Source organism: Papio anubis, chromosome 4 (genome assembly GCF_008728515.1).
Source record: "Papio anubis isolate 15944 chromosome 4, Panubis1.0, whole genome shotgun sequence".
NCBI lineage: Eukaryota > Metazoa > Chordata > Mammalia > Primates > Cercopithecidae > Papio > Papio anubis.
In genome coordinates, this window is record NC_044979.1 from 136,907,898 (window position 1) to 136,921,886 (window position 13,989).

Consider the following 13,989-nt stretch of genomic DNA (forward strand, 5'->3'; position numbering starts at 1 on the left):
AAAATATTTTTAGTAGAGATGGGGGTTTCACCATGTTGCCCAGGCTGGTCTCGAACTCCTGGACTCAAGCGATCCTCCCACCTCGGCCTCCCCGAGTGCTGGGATTATCAGCATGAGTCACCACGCCTGGCCCCCAGAATGGTCTTTCTAAAGATGGGCCCCATCATCTCTAAATGGCGCTGTGGTTACCTTCCTGGACCTCCTCTGCCTCATTTCTTGTGGCCTGGCTCCCTGTCCCCAGCCCAGCCTCCTGTCCCACAGCATAGGCATGCCCCCTGTAGTGTGCAGTGGTGGGAGCTGACTGGTCACTGCCCGCCCCCTGTCCAGCCTCCTTTCTAGGCTTTTCTTTGGAAGAGGGATTTTGGAAGGGCTTCAGCACAGAAGTGCCGTGAAGAGATGGGTGTTTCAGGAAGTCACTCTTCTAACTTGAGAATATTAAAAATGAAAGAATGCACTGCACGCAGCACTTCTGCTGGTAGGACTCTGCCTTCAAAGACATGCACACTTGTGGACTAAAAGCATGTTCATTCATTGCACCATTGCTGATGAGGTGGTAAAATTGGAGGCCGCTGTGAGGCCTTCAGAGGGACTGGTGAAAGAAACTCCAGCACAGCTGCCTGCGGAGGACTCTGTGGCTTTTAAAAAGTAAGAGGTCACAGTCGCAGCCATGCTTTGGCCAAAGAGACGTGCTCCTTGCCCTCACACCATCCCCTGGCTCTCTGTGCCCTGGCGGGAGGGCCCACAGCACATCTGCTACCCAGATGGGTCCTGTGATGAGCACTGGGAGTCCCAGCATGTCACGTTACCCAGATAACTCTCTGGGCAGGTACCCAAAACCCACCTGGCATCCAACAGAGTCTAGGCTGGGTTCACGACGTGATCCATGAGCCAGACTGCATGATCCTTTTAGACCACCTATTCCAAAAGATTAACAAAGTAAGGTCTATCCGAGGACTACCCATTACACCTTTTTCAATTTTTTTTTTGAGACAGAGTCTTACTCTGTCGCCCAGGCTGGAGTGCAGTGGTGCGATCTTGGCTCACTACAACCTCCACCTCCCAGGTTCAAGTGATTCTCCTGCCTCAGCCTCCCGACTAGCTGGGACTACAGGTGTAAGCCACCACGCCCAGCTAATTTTTATGTTTTTAGTAGAGACGAAGTTTCGCCACATTGGCCAGGTTGGTCTCAAACTCCTGACCTCAGGTGATCCACCTGCCTCAGCCTCCCAAATTGCTGGGATTACAGGTGTGAGCCACCGCACCCGGGCCCCATTACATCTTTTTCAAATTTAACACACATATATGTAAGGAGGGTATTCGGTGAGCGCTTGAGGAAGGTACAGACCCCCTAGCCCTGTGCTGAGCTGAGCTTTTGGCAGCCCCAGCACCCAGCAAGATGAAGCTGCATGGTGTTCCAAACATTTCTTCCAGTCAGTGCTTCTCTCATGATAAGTGCTTTACCTGGGACTTTACCTGTTACTTTAACTGTTACCTTTGTTAAATAAAGTTAGTATGTTGCATTTAAAAAATAACAAGAGGCCGGCCGGGCGCGGTGGCTCAAGCCTGTAATCCCAGCACTTTGGGAGGCCGAGACGGGTGGATCACGAGGTCAGGAGATCGAGACCATCCTGGCTGACACGGTGAAACCCCATCTCTACTAAAAAATACAAAAAAACTTAGCCGGGCGAAGTGGCGGGCGCCTGTAGTCCCAGCTACTCAGGAGGCTGAGGCAGGAGAATGGCGCAAACCCGGGAGGTGGAGCTTGCAGTGAGCTGAGATCTGGCCACTGCACTCCAGCCTGGGCGACAGAGCGAGACTCCGTCTCAAAAAAAAAATAAATAAATAAAAAAAAAATAACAAGAGGCCGTAATCCAGCACTTTGGGAGGCTAAGGCAGGAGGATCACCAGGTCAGGAGTTCGAGACCAGCCTGGCCAACATGGCGAAAACCCGTCTCCGCTAAAAATACAAAAAATTAGCCAGGCGTGATGGCTGGCGCCTGTAATCCCAGCTACTCGGGAGGCCCAGGCGGGAGAATCACTTGAAACCGGGAAATGGAGGCTGCAGTGAGCTGAGATCACGCCACTGCACTCCAGCCTGGGCAACAGAGACAGACTCTGTCTCAACAACAACAACAAAAATATGATGCAGGAGGATCCCTTGAGGCCAGGAATTTGAGACCAGCCTGGGCAACATAAAGAGACCCTGTGTCTACAGAAAATATTTTAGAAAATTAGCCAGGCATGGTGGTGTATGCCTGTGGTCCCACTACTCAGGGGGTTGAGCACTCGGGAGGATCACTTGAGCCCAAGAGTTGGAGGCTACGTGAGCTGTGATTGCACCACTTCACTCCAGCCTGGGTGACAGAGCAATACCCGGTCTCAAAAAAAAAAAAAAACAACATGGAGACCTGTGTGTGCACAGCACCGGAGGACACAGGCTCAAACGCGCTGTCACTATGGCAAGCACAGCACGGGGAGGGGAAGGAGGTCCCCTGTTTTCTCCTGGGTGCTTCTATACAATTTGAGACGCATCCATGTATTATTAGTGCACTTTAGAAATGAGAAGGAATGCGACTTGCCTGCTGCATGGACTGTGGGGTTGGAGCTGGGGAGCGCAGGAGTGCGGTGGGGTCCTTCTGCTATGGCTCACCCGGGCCTCGTGCTGGAGGCACGTGCAGGGAGCACCAAGGAGGAAGGCAAGCTGGGTGCCCCTAACCCATCGCACGGGAGGTCAGTGGCATGGTGGTGTACCCTGAGTCTGCCAAGGAGACATGTGGTCCCTGAAGCACATGGAAACCAAATTCCACACTGGAGGTCCATAGACCAGCTGCGGAAGAGGCCCCCACGCAGGCGAGCGGGCAGGACGTGGCACTAAAGTGGCCGCCAGGTGAAACTGACCTTGTCTAGCGCATCACAGTTCTCAATCTTTCACCTGAAGTGGATTTGGGGGTTGAGTGCCCCCTTTATAAGCTCAGATGCACAGCATGGAGTTGACAACACCCCTCAGTCATGCACGGCACCACATCCGTCTGCGACACCCTCATTATTCTAGTCCTGTACACTCTCCTATGGACAGCTGTGCCCACGTGCTTTATGTACATCTTCGTATTTGAGTGTTCTTGCAAAACACGTCTGCCGTGGGTGTCCTGAAGCCAGCCTCCCAGTAGCCTGTGGGATGGTGTGGTGGAGGAGTGACAGCGCCTCTGCAGGGGGCTTCCCTTCACTCTCCCAGCAACACTGGAGACCACTGAAGTGTCTGCACTTTGCAAGGACGGAGGAGGCTGGCTCAGAGGGGTCCAGAGACTTCCCAGAGCCCCACTGCTTGTTATATCCCAGCATCGGGGGCTGCCTTTCTGGCCTCACTTGAGGCACGGTGGGCTGGGTCCGCCCTGGGGGCCTGCCTTGTCGCGCCCCACCTCTCCCTACAATGGAATCTCCAGGGTCATTTCAGAGGGAAGGTCATGAGACCCTGGGCAGAAGGATTTGCCCTGGGGGATAGGCAGAGCTGAGGGAGACCCCGGTTGCAGCCTGGAGCCGCACGCAGGCTTTTCCCCGAACCTGGGTCTTTCTTTTGAAGAGAGGATTTGGGCTCAGGCCAGGCTGACGTTTGCTGAGCAGATCTGGCAATAGGTGGCGACATAACCCACTCCTTGCTTTCTGGGCGAGCCTGGTGGCCCCGAGGGAACTTGGTCACCCACCTCAGCCCCCTGCCCATGGCCTGAGCCTGGGTGCCAAGGCAGCTGCTGAGAAGGGCACTTGGCCTCTCTCTGCCACCCGAATGCTAGACACAGTCCCCAGGAAAGGGCATTGGGGCTGACACAGAGACCACCCTTGCCCTCCAAGAGGAGGAAAGGTGGCGGGCACGGCCACGGGCAGTCCTCCAGGCACAGCGGCAGGAGCCTGGAAATGATGGCAGCCAGCCCCTCTTGTCTGCAGAGGGGAGCCCTAGGGGACCCTGAGCCCCCGGGGAAAAGAAGGGGCTAGAGGCCCCTTCTTTTATGGGCTCAAGAACTGGGCTGGTGCGGGGAAGAGGCAGAGCTGCTTTTCTGGCACGTGCTCTCTCCTGGCAGGTGAAGAAGCTTCCCTTGAGCACTCTGACTGTTCTGGCCAACTCAGCTGTGATAAGGGCGCAGAGGGACTTCACCCACGGTGACTGCTAAGCCAGTGTGTGTGTGTGTGTGTGTGTGTCCATCCAGGAGGCAAACACTCTAGAAAGAGACAGAAATGTCAGCAAATAACAATATATAATATAAATATTGTAATGAAAAGTGTTTCATCTTATATATGTGATATTCTTTCACTCCCAACCATTCAAACTAAAAGTGCAGCTGGGGCTGGGCACAGTGGCTCATGCCTGTAATCCCAGCACTTTGGGAGGCCAAGACGGGAGGATTGCTTGAGCCCGGGAGTTTGAGACCAGCCTGGGCCACAGAGTGAGACCTCATCTCTCTATATTTTTTAAATAACAAAAAATATTTTTCTTTTTTGTTTTGAAACAAGGTCTCATTCTATGGCCCTGGCTGGAGTGCAGTGGTGCGATGTCAGCTCACTGCAGCCTCCACCTCCTGGGTTCAAGCGATTCTCCCACCTCAGCCTCAGGCATGCGTCACCACACCCAGCTAATCTGTGTGTGTGTGTGTGTGTGTGTGTGTGTGTGTTTGGTAGAGATGGGGTTTCACCACGTTGGCCAGGCTGGTCTTGAACTTGTGACCTCAAGTGATCCACCTGCCTCGGGCTCCCAAAATGCGGGGATTACAGGTGTAAGCCACCGCGCCCAGCCAGAAAATATTGTTAAAAATAAAAATGAAGGCCACGAGGTCAAGAGTTCAAGACCAGACTGGCCAACATGGTAAAACCCTGTTTCTACTAAAATTACAAAAATTAGCTGGGTGTAGTGGCGGGTGCCTGTAATCCCACCTACTCAGGAAGCTGAGGCAGGAGAATCGCTTGAATCCAGGAGGCGGAGGTTGCAGTGAGCCAAGATCGCACTACTGCTCTCTAGCCTGGGTGACAGAGCAAAACTCCATCCTGGGGGGGGGGGGGGGGAAGGAATTAATAAAAATGTAAATGTGCTGGGGAGGGGCAGTGGAGGGGGCTTGAGTCAGATCTCCATTGTCCCCTGTCCTGCCCCTCTTCCCGCTCGCTCCTGCTGAGCTTATCCTACTGGCTCAGGTCAAAGCAGAAAGGCCCTCCAGGTAAAACCATTCAGACCCAGACAATCGCCACCCAAAAAAGGAAAGAGCTTGGGGGTGCTGGGGGTTTGGTAGCTGCTTTTGGAGAAAGACAGGAGAAGCCCCAGGAGGCCAGTCTCTGGAAAACAAGTACTGTGGAAAAGGTAGTTTGTGGAAAAGGGGCCATATGGCATCCCAGAAAGAGCCCCGAACTTACTCCTGCCAGGTGACAGCCCCAGCATCACTGCGGTGACGCCCGTGAGGCCTGTGCCAAGGGAGCTTCTGTCACTCTGTGCTGGGCGCGCTGTGGGTGCTCGAGGAGTGCCAGTGGACTGTGAGGTCGCCGATGCTGACCTTCATGTGGGCTCTCACACTGAAGTAGGCGATGAGATGGAGAAGTCTCAGGGGTGGCTGGAGTCGCCGTCTGTTCCTGAACAGGCTCGCCAAACTTGGGTGGGTTAGTTTTTTCCAAAACGCTTCCTACACAGGTCGAGAGACCGCCACACACAGAGTGTGGACCTCAGTACCCTCCACACAAGGTACAGGAGAGTCACTTATCTGCCGGGCATGGTGGTTCACACCTGTAATCCCAGACCTTTGGGAGGCCAAGGCAGGAGGATCACTTGAGCCCAGGAGTTTGAGACCAGCCTGAGCAATATAGGAAGACCCTGTCTCTATTAAAAAAAAAAAAAAAAATTAATTAGCCGGGGGTTGTGGCGTGTGCCTGTGGTCTGGGTACTCGGGAGACTGAGACGGGAGGATCACTTGAGCCAGGGTGGTTGAGGTTGCCGTGAGCTATGATCATGCCACTGTACTCCAGCCTGGGTGACAGACCGAGACCCTGGCTCACACACACACACAAAAAATGTCATTTATTGCCACCTGTTGCCCAGCCCCTGAGCCAGACACTGTCCTGCTGCCTCTCCTCCCCGCAGCCCCATCCGACTGGTCTCTGAGGCCTTGGGCTTTGTGGCTTTGGATACCCACTCCTCCTCTCCATCTCTCTGCCCTGCCCGGATGGGATGCTAACACTTCTCACCTAGATCGATTACTGCCACACTGTCCCCACGGCCTCCCCTCTCCACCTGCCAGCTCTGCCTCGCCCTGGCTGGAAGTCCTTCAGTCGCCCCAGAAGCCTTTGAGACCAAGTTCAAACTCTCTATTTAGCACAGAAGCCCATCCTGCTACCCGCCACAACAGCTGCTCTCTGCCTTCCAGCCGCACTGAACCACTGCGGGTCCTGAATGTCCACAGCAGCCACCCCCACCCCATGCCTTCCCGCGTGCAGCTCGCTCTGCCTGGACTGCATCCCTGCGCTTTTCTAAAACAGCAGAGGCCCCATGGCTCACCAACCTCAGGGCGCAGGACCCAGGAGTCCAGGCACCATTGACCCAGCAGCCGTGGAAAAGGGGCCCCTCGGCGCAGGAGTGAACCCTTTCCCCACCCAAATAAAACTACAGGAACTCTCCTCTTTGCCTGGTATTAAAATATTCCTTTCTCATGTTTTCAAAGAAACATTTTCATTTCCTTATACAAAAACCACGCATAGAAGGTAGTTAAAAATACATGCATAGGCCCGGCACGGTGGCTCATTCCTGTAATCCCAGCACTCTGGGAGGCCGAGGGATGGAAGATCACCTGAGGTCAGGAGTTCGAGACCAGCCTGATCAATATGATGACACCCCATCTCTACTAAAAATACAAAAATTAGCCAGCATGGTGGCATGCACCTGTAATCCCAGCTAGTCGGGAGGCTGAGACAGTAGAATCGCTTGAACCCAGGAGGCGGAGGTTGCAGTGAGCCAAGATCACGCCACTGCACTCCAGCCTAGGCAACAAGAGCGAAACTCTGACACACACACACACACACACACACACACACACACCTGGACAGAAAAAAACAGCTGAAGCTTCACTTCCTCCTCCAGGTAGCCTTCCCTGACCACCACCCAGGTAGGTGGTAGCCCCTGGAGTGTGCTGGGTTACTCTCCTGCCACAGGACCCCAGGCAGACCTGCAGACTGCAGTTCTGAGGACAGTCACCAACACAGGGAAGTGCCAGGGGACACATGGAGTGAACAAAGTTGTGCTCTGTGGCTTTTCTACACCTGGGGCAATGGGGCTCCCTCCGTTCATGCTGTTTGTGACACTCAGATTCGATGACATCCTCAGGTGAACCTGCACATTGCCAGACACACAGTGCGGGTGTCGGGAGAGCCCCAGGGCTTCCGAAAGCAACCTGTTGGCTAGAAATGCAGGGAGGTTTTGAAACATAGCTATGAATAATTGTCAGAAAAACCACAGTTTTTGCTGAAAACTGAAAAACCACAGTTGAGGCCAGGCACGATGGCTCACACCTGTAATCCCAGTACTTTGGGAGGCCAAGGCGGGCGGATCACTTGAGGTCAGGAGTTCAAGACCAGCCTGGCCAACATGGTGAAACCCTGTCTCTACTAAAAATACAAAAATTAGCCAGGCTTGGTGGTGCACACCTGTAGTCCCAGCTACTCGGGAGGCTGAGGCAAGAGAATTGCTTGAACCTGGGAGGCGGAGGTTGCAGTGAGCCAAGATTGCACCATTGCACTCCAGCCTGGGTGACAGAACCAGACCCTGTCTTAAAAAAAAGAAAAATCACAGTTGACTGGAAGAATTGAAACCCTAAGCCATGTCACCTACGTCTTCTACATCCCCTAACCAATTTGGGTCCCCAACCCAGGTTGGTTTTTTTTGTTTTGGAGACAGGATCTCGCTCTGTCGCCCAGGCTGGAGTTCAGTGACAGGATCTCTGCTAACTGCAACCTCTGCCTCCTGGGTTCAAGCTATTCTCATGCCTCAGCCTCCTGAGTAGCTGGGATTACAGGTGCCCGCCACCACGCCCGGCCAATTTTTATATTTTAAGTAAAGATGCAGTTTCACCAAGTTGCCCAGGCTGACCTCAGGTGATCCACCTGCCTCGGCCTCCCAAACTGCTGGGATTACAGGCATGAGCCACCGCACCCAGCCCCCAACCCAGTTTAGAGGAGGAGTCATCACAGGGGGCACCCCTGGCCCTCATGGACACTGTGCACCTCTGCCTGGGCCAGGTACCTCCATCCCCTCTTCACACACACACGTGGCCCTGCCTCCTGGCAGCCGCTCCTCAAAGGGCACTGGAAGGTCCACTTGCCCCACCCCACTTGGCATTTGGGCTATAAAGCAGGCGCCTAGATGGGCGACTCCAGTGTGGACACAGCCGATAGCTCACAGCCATCAATAGCACAGTGTTCCATGGAGGTGCACAAGGAGCCTCACTCCGGCTTCATGTAATAGACGGAGCTCCCACCAGTGTTTCCAACCTCAGAATTACTCAGCAGCCCTTTCCTGCGTCACTGGCTCCTTTTTTACCCCAAGAGGTTTCTATCAGGAGTCCCTTCCTTCCAGGCAGGCACCCCACACCTCTCTCTCTCCAGGCCCAGAGAAAATAAAAGCCACCAGGCAGGAAATAGGCCCTCCCACGGGCCAAAGACCCTTCCCTCACACCTCCTCCTACTCTGAATCCTCACCCACCCTCACTGCCTCCTCTGGGTCCTTGGGGGCAGATATGTCTCTTCCTCTGTGCCAGTGACACTGGCCCCACGGGCTCCATGACCATCCTCGCTACCTCCAAGCACTGCCCCGTGCCTCCTTCCAAATGTGACAGTGCTCCAAGCCTGCCTCCTCCTCTCACCCAGCACCAGATCCATTCCTTTTACCCACTTACTTATGTCTTGAAAATATAATCCATTCACACAATTCAAAACTGAGGTTCGACAAGTGCCCTGCCACCCATCCTTGTGTCTCTTCACCCACTCTAGGCCCTTCTCACTGTTAGCATTTTCTTAGTCATGCCTCGAGGAAAGTGAGTGACTTTTTTTTTTTTTTTTTTTTTTTTTTTGAGACGGAGTTTCATTCTTGTTGCCCAGGCTGGAGTGCAATGGCATGATCTCAGCTCGCCGCAACCTCCACCTCCCGGGTTTAAGCGATTCTCCTGCCTTAGCTCCCTGAGTAGCTGGAATACAGGCATGCACCACCACGCCTGGCTAATTATTTTGTACTTTTAGTGGAGATGGAGTTTCTCTCAAGCTGGTCTCGAACTCCCCACCTCAGGTGATCCACCCGCCTCAGCCTCACAAAGTGCTGGGATCACAGGTGTGAACCACCGCGCCCAACCGTTTTTTTTTTTTTTATGAGTCTAGTTCTGTTGCCCAGGCCGAAGTGCAGTGGTGCCATCACAGCTCACTGCAGCCTCAAACTCCCAGGCTCAAGTGATCCTCCCACCTCAGCCTTCCAAGTAGCTGGGACTAGAGATGTGCACCACCACACTAGGCTAATTTATTTTATTTTACTTTTTGGAGAGACGAGGTCTCGCTTTCTCTTTCTTTGGCATTGTCCAGGCTGGTCTCGAACTTTTGGCCTCAAGCAGTCCTCCTGCCTCAGCCTCCCAAAATGCCAGGATTACAGGCGTGAGCCACTGCGCCCAGCTGAGAGTGAGCAATTTTTATAAGATTATATCTTTAAATATTATATATATATATATATTCTTCCCTATTTTTTTTAATTGAGATATTGGCTGGCTGGGCACAGTGGCTCACACCTGTCATCCTGGCACTTTGTGAGGCCAAAGCAGGAGGATCATTTGAGACCAGGAGTTTGAGGCTGCAGTGAGCCATGTTTGCACCACTGCATTCCAGCCTGGTCAACAGAGCAAGATTCTGTTTCAAATAAAAAAATAAAATGAGATATCCACATACCCTGAATTTTACTCTTTTAAGGTATACAATTCAGGGGGTGTGTTTTTAAGCACAGTGCAGTTATCACCCTATCTAATTCCAGAATATTTTCTTTTTTTTTTTTTTGAGACAGAGTCTCGCTCTGTCGCCCAGGCTGGAGTGCAGTGGTGCGACCTCGGCTCACTGCAAGCTCCGCCTCCCGGGTTCACGCCATTCTCCAGCCTCAGCCTCCCCAGTAGCTGGGACTACAGGCGCCCGCCACCGCGCCTGGCTAATTTTTTGTATTTTTAGTAGAGACGGGGTTTCACCGTGTTAGCCAGGATGGTCTCGATCTCCTGACCTCGTGATCCGCCCGTCTCGGCCTCCCAAAGTGCTGGGATTACAGGCTTGAGCCACCGCGCCCAGCCTTCCAGAATATTTTCATCACCTCAAAAAGAAACCCGAGCCCCACAACAGTCACTCCCCACTTCTGACTCTAGATTTGTCTGTTGTTGTTGTTGTTGTTGTTGATGTTGTTGTTGTTGTTGTTGTTTTGATACAGAGTCTCCCTCTGTTGCCCAGGCTGGAGTGCAGTGGCACAATCTCGGCTCATTGCAACCTCTGCCTCCCGAGTTCCAGCAATTCTCCTGCCTCACCCTCCCAAGCAGCTGGGATTATAGGCACATACCACCACGCCCAGCTAATTTTTTATTAGTAGTAGAAATGTTGTTTTTTTTTTTTTTGAGACAGAGTCTCACTCTGTCGCCCAGGCTGGAGTGCAGTGGTGCGATCTCAGTTCACTGCAAGCTCCGCCTCCCGGGTTCAAGCCATTCTCCTGCCTCAGCCCCCCAAGTAGCTGGGACTACAGGCGCCCACCACCACGCCCGGCTAATTTTTTTGTATTTTTAGTAGAGACGGGGTTTCACCATGTTAGCCAGGATGGTCTTGATCTCCTGACCTCGTGATCTGCCTGCCCCAGCCTCCCAAAATGCTGGGATTACAGGCATGAGCCACTGTGCCCAGCATAGATGGGGTTTTTATCATGTTGGCCAGGGTGGTCTCGAACTCCTGACCTCAAATGATCCTCCCTCCTCTGCCTCACAAAGTGTTGGGATTACAGTCATGAGCCACTGCACCCGGCAGAGATTTGCCTTTTCTATAGTTCATAGAAATGGAATCATATTTGGCCAGATGCAGAGTCTCATGCCTGTAATCCCACCACTTTGGAAGGCCAAGGCAGATGGATCACCTGAGGTCAGGAGTTCGAGACCAGCATGACCGACATGGTGAAACCCCGTCTCTACTGAAAATACAAAAATTAGCTGGGTGTGGTGTTGGGTGCCTGTAATCCCAGCTACCTTGAGGCAGGGCACAAGGAGTTGAGGCATGTGAATCGCTTGAACCCAGAGGACAAGATTCAAAAAAAAAAAAAAAAAATTGAATCACAAAATACATAGACTTTTGTGTCTGGCTTCTTTCACTTAGCGCAATACTGTCCAGGTTCATCCATGTCCATATGTCATTCTGTCATTCCTTTTTTTTTGAGACAGAGCCTCACTCTGTCACCCAGGCTGGAGCGCAGTGGCATGATCTCGGCTCACTGCAACCTCCGCCTCCCATGTTCAAGCAATTCTCCTGCCTCAGCCTCCCGAGTAGTTGGGACTGCAGGCACCCACCACCACGCCCAGCTAATTTTTTGTATTTTTAGTAGAGACAAGGTTTTGCCATGCTGGCCAGGTTGGTCTCAAACTCCTGGCCTTGTGATCCACCTGCCTTGGCCTCCCAAAGTGCTGGGATTGCAGGCATAAGCCACCACGTCCGGCGCCCCCCCTTTTTTTTTAAAGAGGGTCTCGCTCTGTCACCCCAGCTGGAGTGCAATGATGCAATCAGCAGATTCCAGCCTCTACTTCCCATACTCAAGCCATCTTCCTGCCTCAGTCCCCCAAGTTGCTGGGACCACAGGCACGTGCCACCAGGCCCGGCTAATTTTTGTATTTTTTGTAGAGACAGGGTCTCCCGATGTTGCCCAGGCTGCTCTCAAACTCCTGGGCTCAAACAATCTGCTCGCCTCAGCCTCCCAAAGTGTTAGAATTACAGGTGTGAGCCACCACGCCCAGCCTGTCATTCCTCTTTATGGCTGAATAATGTTGCATTATATGGCACGACTCAACATCTTTTGTTTATCTGTTCATTCGTTGATGAACATTTGGTGTGTTTCCACTTTTTGCCTTTTATAAAGCTCCTATGAACATTTGTGTCTGTTTTTATTTAAACACCTATTTTCAGGTCAGGCGTGGTGGCTCACACCTGTAATCCCAGTACTTTGGGAGGCTGAGGTGGGTGGACCACCTGAGGTCAGGAGTTCGAGACCAGCCTGGCCAACATGGTGAAGACCCCATCTCTACTAAAAATACAAAAATTAGCTGGGAGCGTTGGTGGGCGCCTGTAGTCCCAAGCTACTTGGTGTGATCTCGGCTCACTGTAACCTCCGCCTCCCAGGTTCAAGCGATTCTCATGCCTCAGCCTCCCAAGTAGCTGAGATTACAGGTGTGCATCACTGTACCCAGCTAATATTTGTAAGTTTAGTAGAGACAGGGTTTCACCATGTTGACCAGGCTGGTCTCGAACTCCTGACCTCAGATGATGTGCCCACCTCGGCCTCCCAAAGTGCTGGGTTTACAGGCGTGAGCCACTGCGCCCAGCCTCATCTTTTCTTCCACATAGATGCTCATCTTGGGTAAACTCCTCGCCTCCCAAGGCCCCAGCCTCCATCTTTACCTCAGAGCCTCCTGAACCTCCTCCTCCAGCCTCACCTTCCTCCAGCCTCACCGCTCCTCCCTGGACCTTCAGTTCCGCACCCCCGGGGACTCAGAACTACCCCATCCTGGTTTCTCCTGGGTAACCTGGGCTTCCGCCTACATTCCTGAAGGTGGTTAGTGACAGCAGCCAGGGCTAGAAACCTCGAGGCTACTGTGCTTGAGTCCTCTCTTGCTCTTTACTTCCCAGATCCCATCAATTGTCACGCCTTGTGCCTTCTGCCTCTCAAATATTCAGAAAGCAGATCTATGCTGGGCACGGTCGTAACTCAAGCCTATAATCCCAGCACTTCAGGAGGCGGAGGCAAGAGGATCATTGGAGGCCAGGAAGTTTAGACCAGCCAGGGCAACACAGTGAAACCCCGTCTCTACAAAAAAAAAAAAAAAAAATTAAAAATTAGCTGGGCGTGGTGGTGTGTGCCTGTAGTTTCAGCTACTGGAGAGGCTGAAGCGGAAGGATCACTTGAGCCTGGAGTTCAAGGCTGCTGTGAGCTATAGTTGTGCCACTTCACTCCAGTCTGGGCAACAGAGCAAGATCCTGTTTTTTTTTTTTTAAAAAAAAAAAAAAAAAAAAAAAGCAGATCTAAAAAGAGGCCTGGTGTGGTGGCTCACACCTGTAATCCCAGCACTTTGGGAGGACAAGCTGGACGGATCACCGAGGTCAGGAGTTCAAGACTAACCTGGCCAACATGGTGATACCCCATCTCTACTAAAAAATACAAAAATTAGCTGGGTGTGGTGGTGGGTTCCTGTAGTCCCAGCTACTTGGGAGGCTGCGGCAGGGAGAATTGCTTGAACCCAGGAGGCGGAGGTTGCAGTGAGCCGAGATTGTGCCACTGCATTCCAGCCTAAGCAACAGACCGAGACTCCGTCCCAAAAAATAATAGTAATTGGCCAGGCGCAGTGGCTCACGCCTGTAATCCCAGCACTTTGGGAGGCCAAGGAGGGCAGATCACCTGAAGTCAGGAGTTCGAGAGCAGCCTGACCAACATAGAGAAACCCTGTCTCTACTAAAAAATACTAAATTAGCCAGGCATGGTGGCACATGTCTGCAATCGCAGCTACTCAGGAGGACAATAATAATAATTTAAAATGTTTAAAAAAGAGGTATAGAGAAGGCTCGTGCCTCCAGCACCCAATTCTGCACACTGGGTAACAAGATGGGTGGCAGCCACCCAGCCCTAAGCATCGGGAGCTCAGGCGTCAACACCTGAGGCAGGTGCAGGACCAGGGCAGGAGAGGGGCTTATGCAGAAAGCACCTAAGGGAGGTGGCAC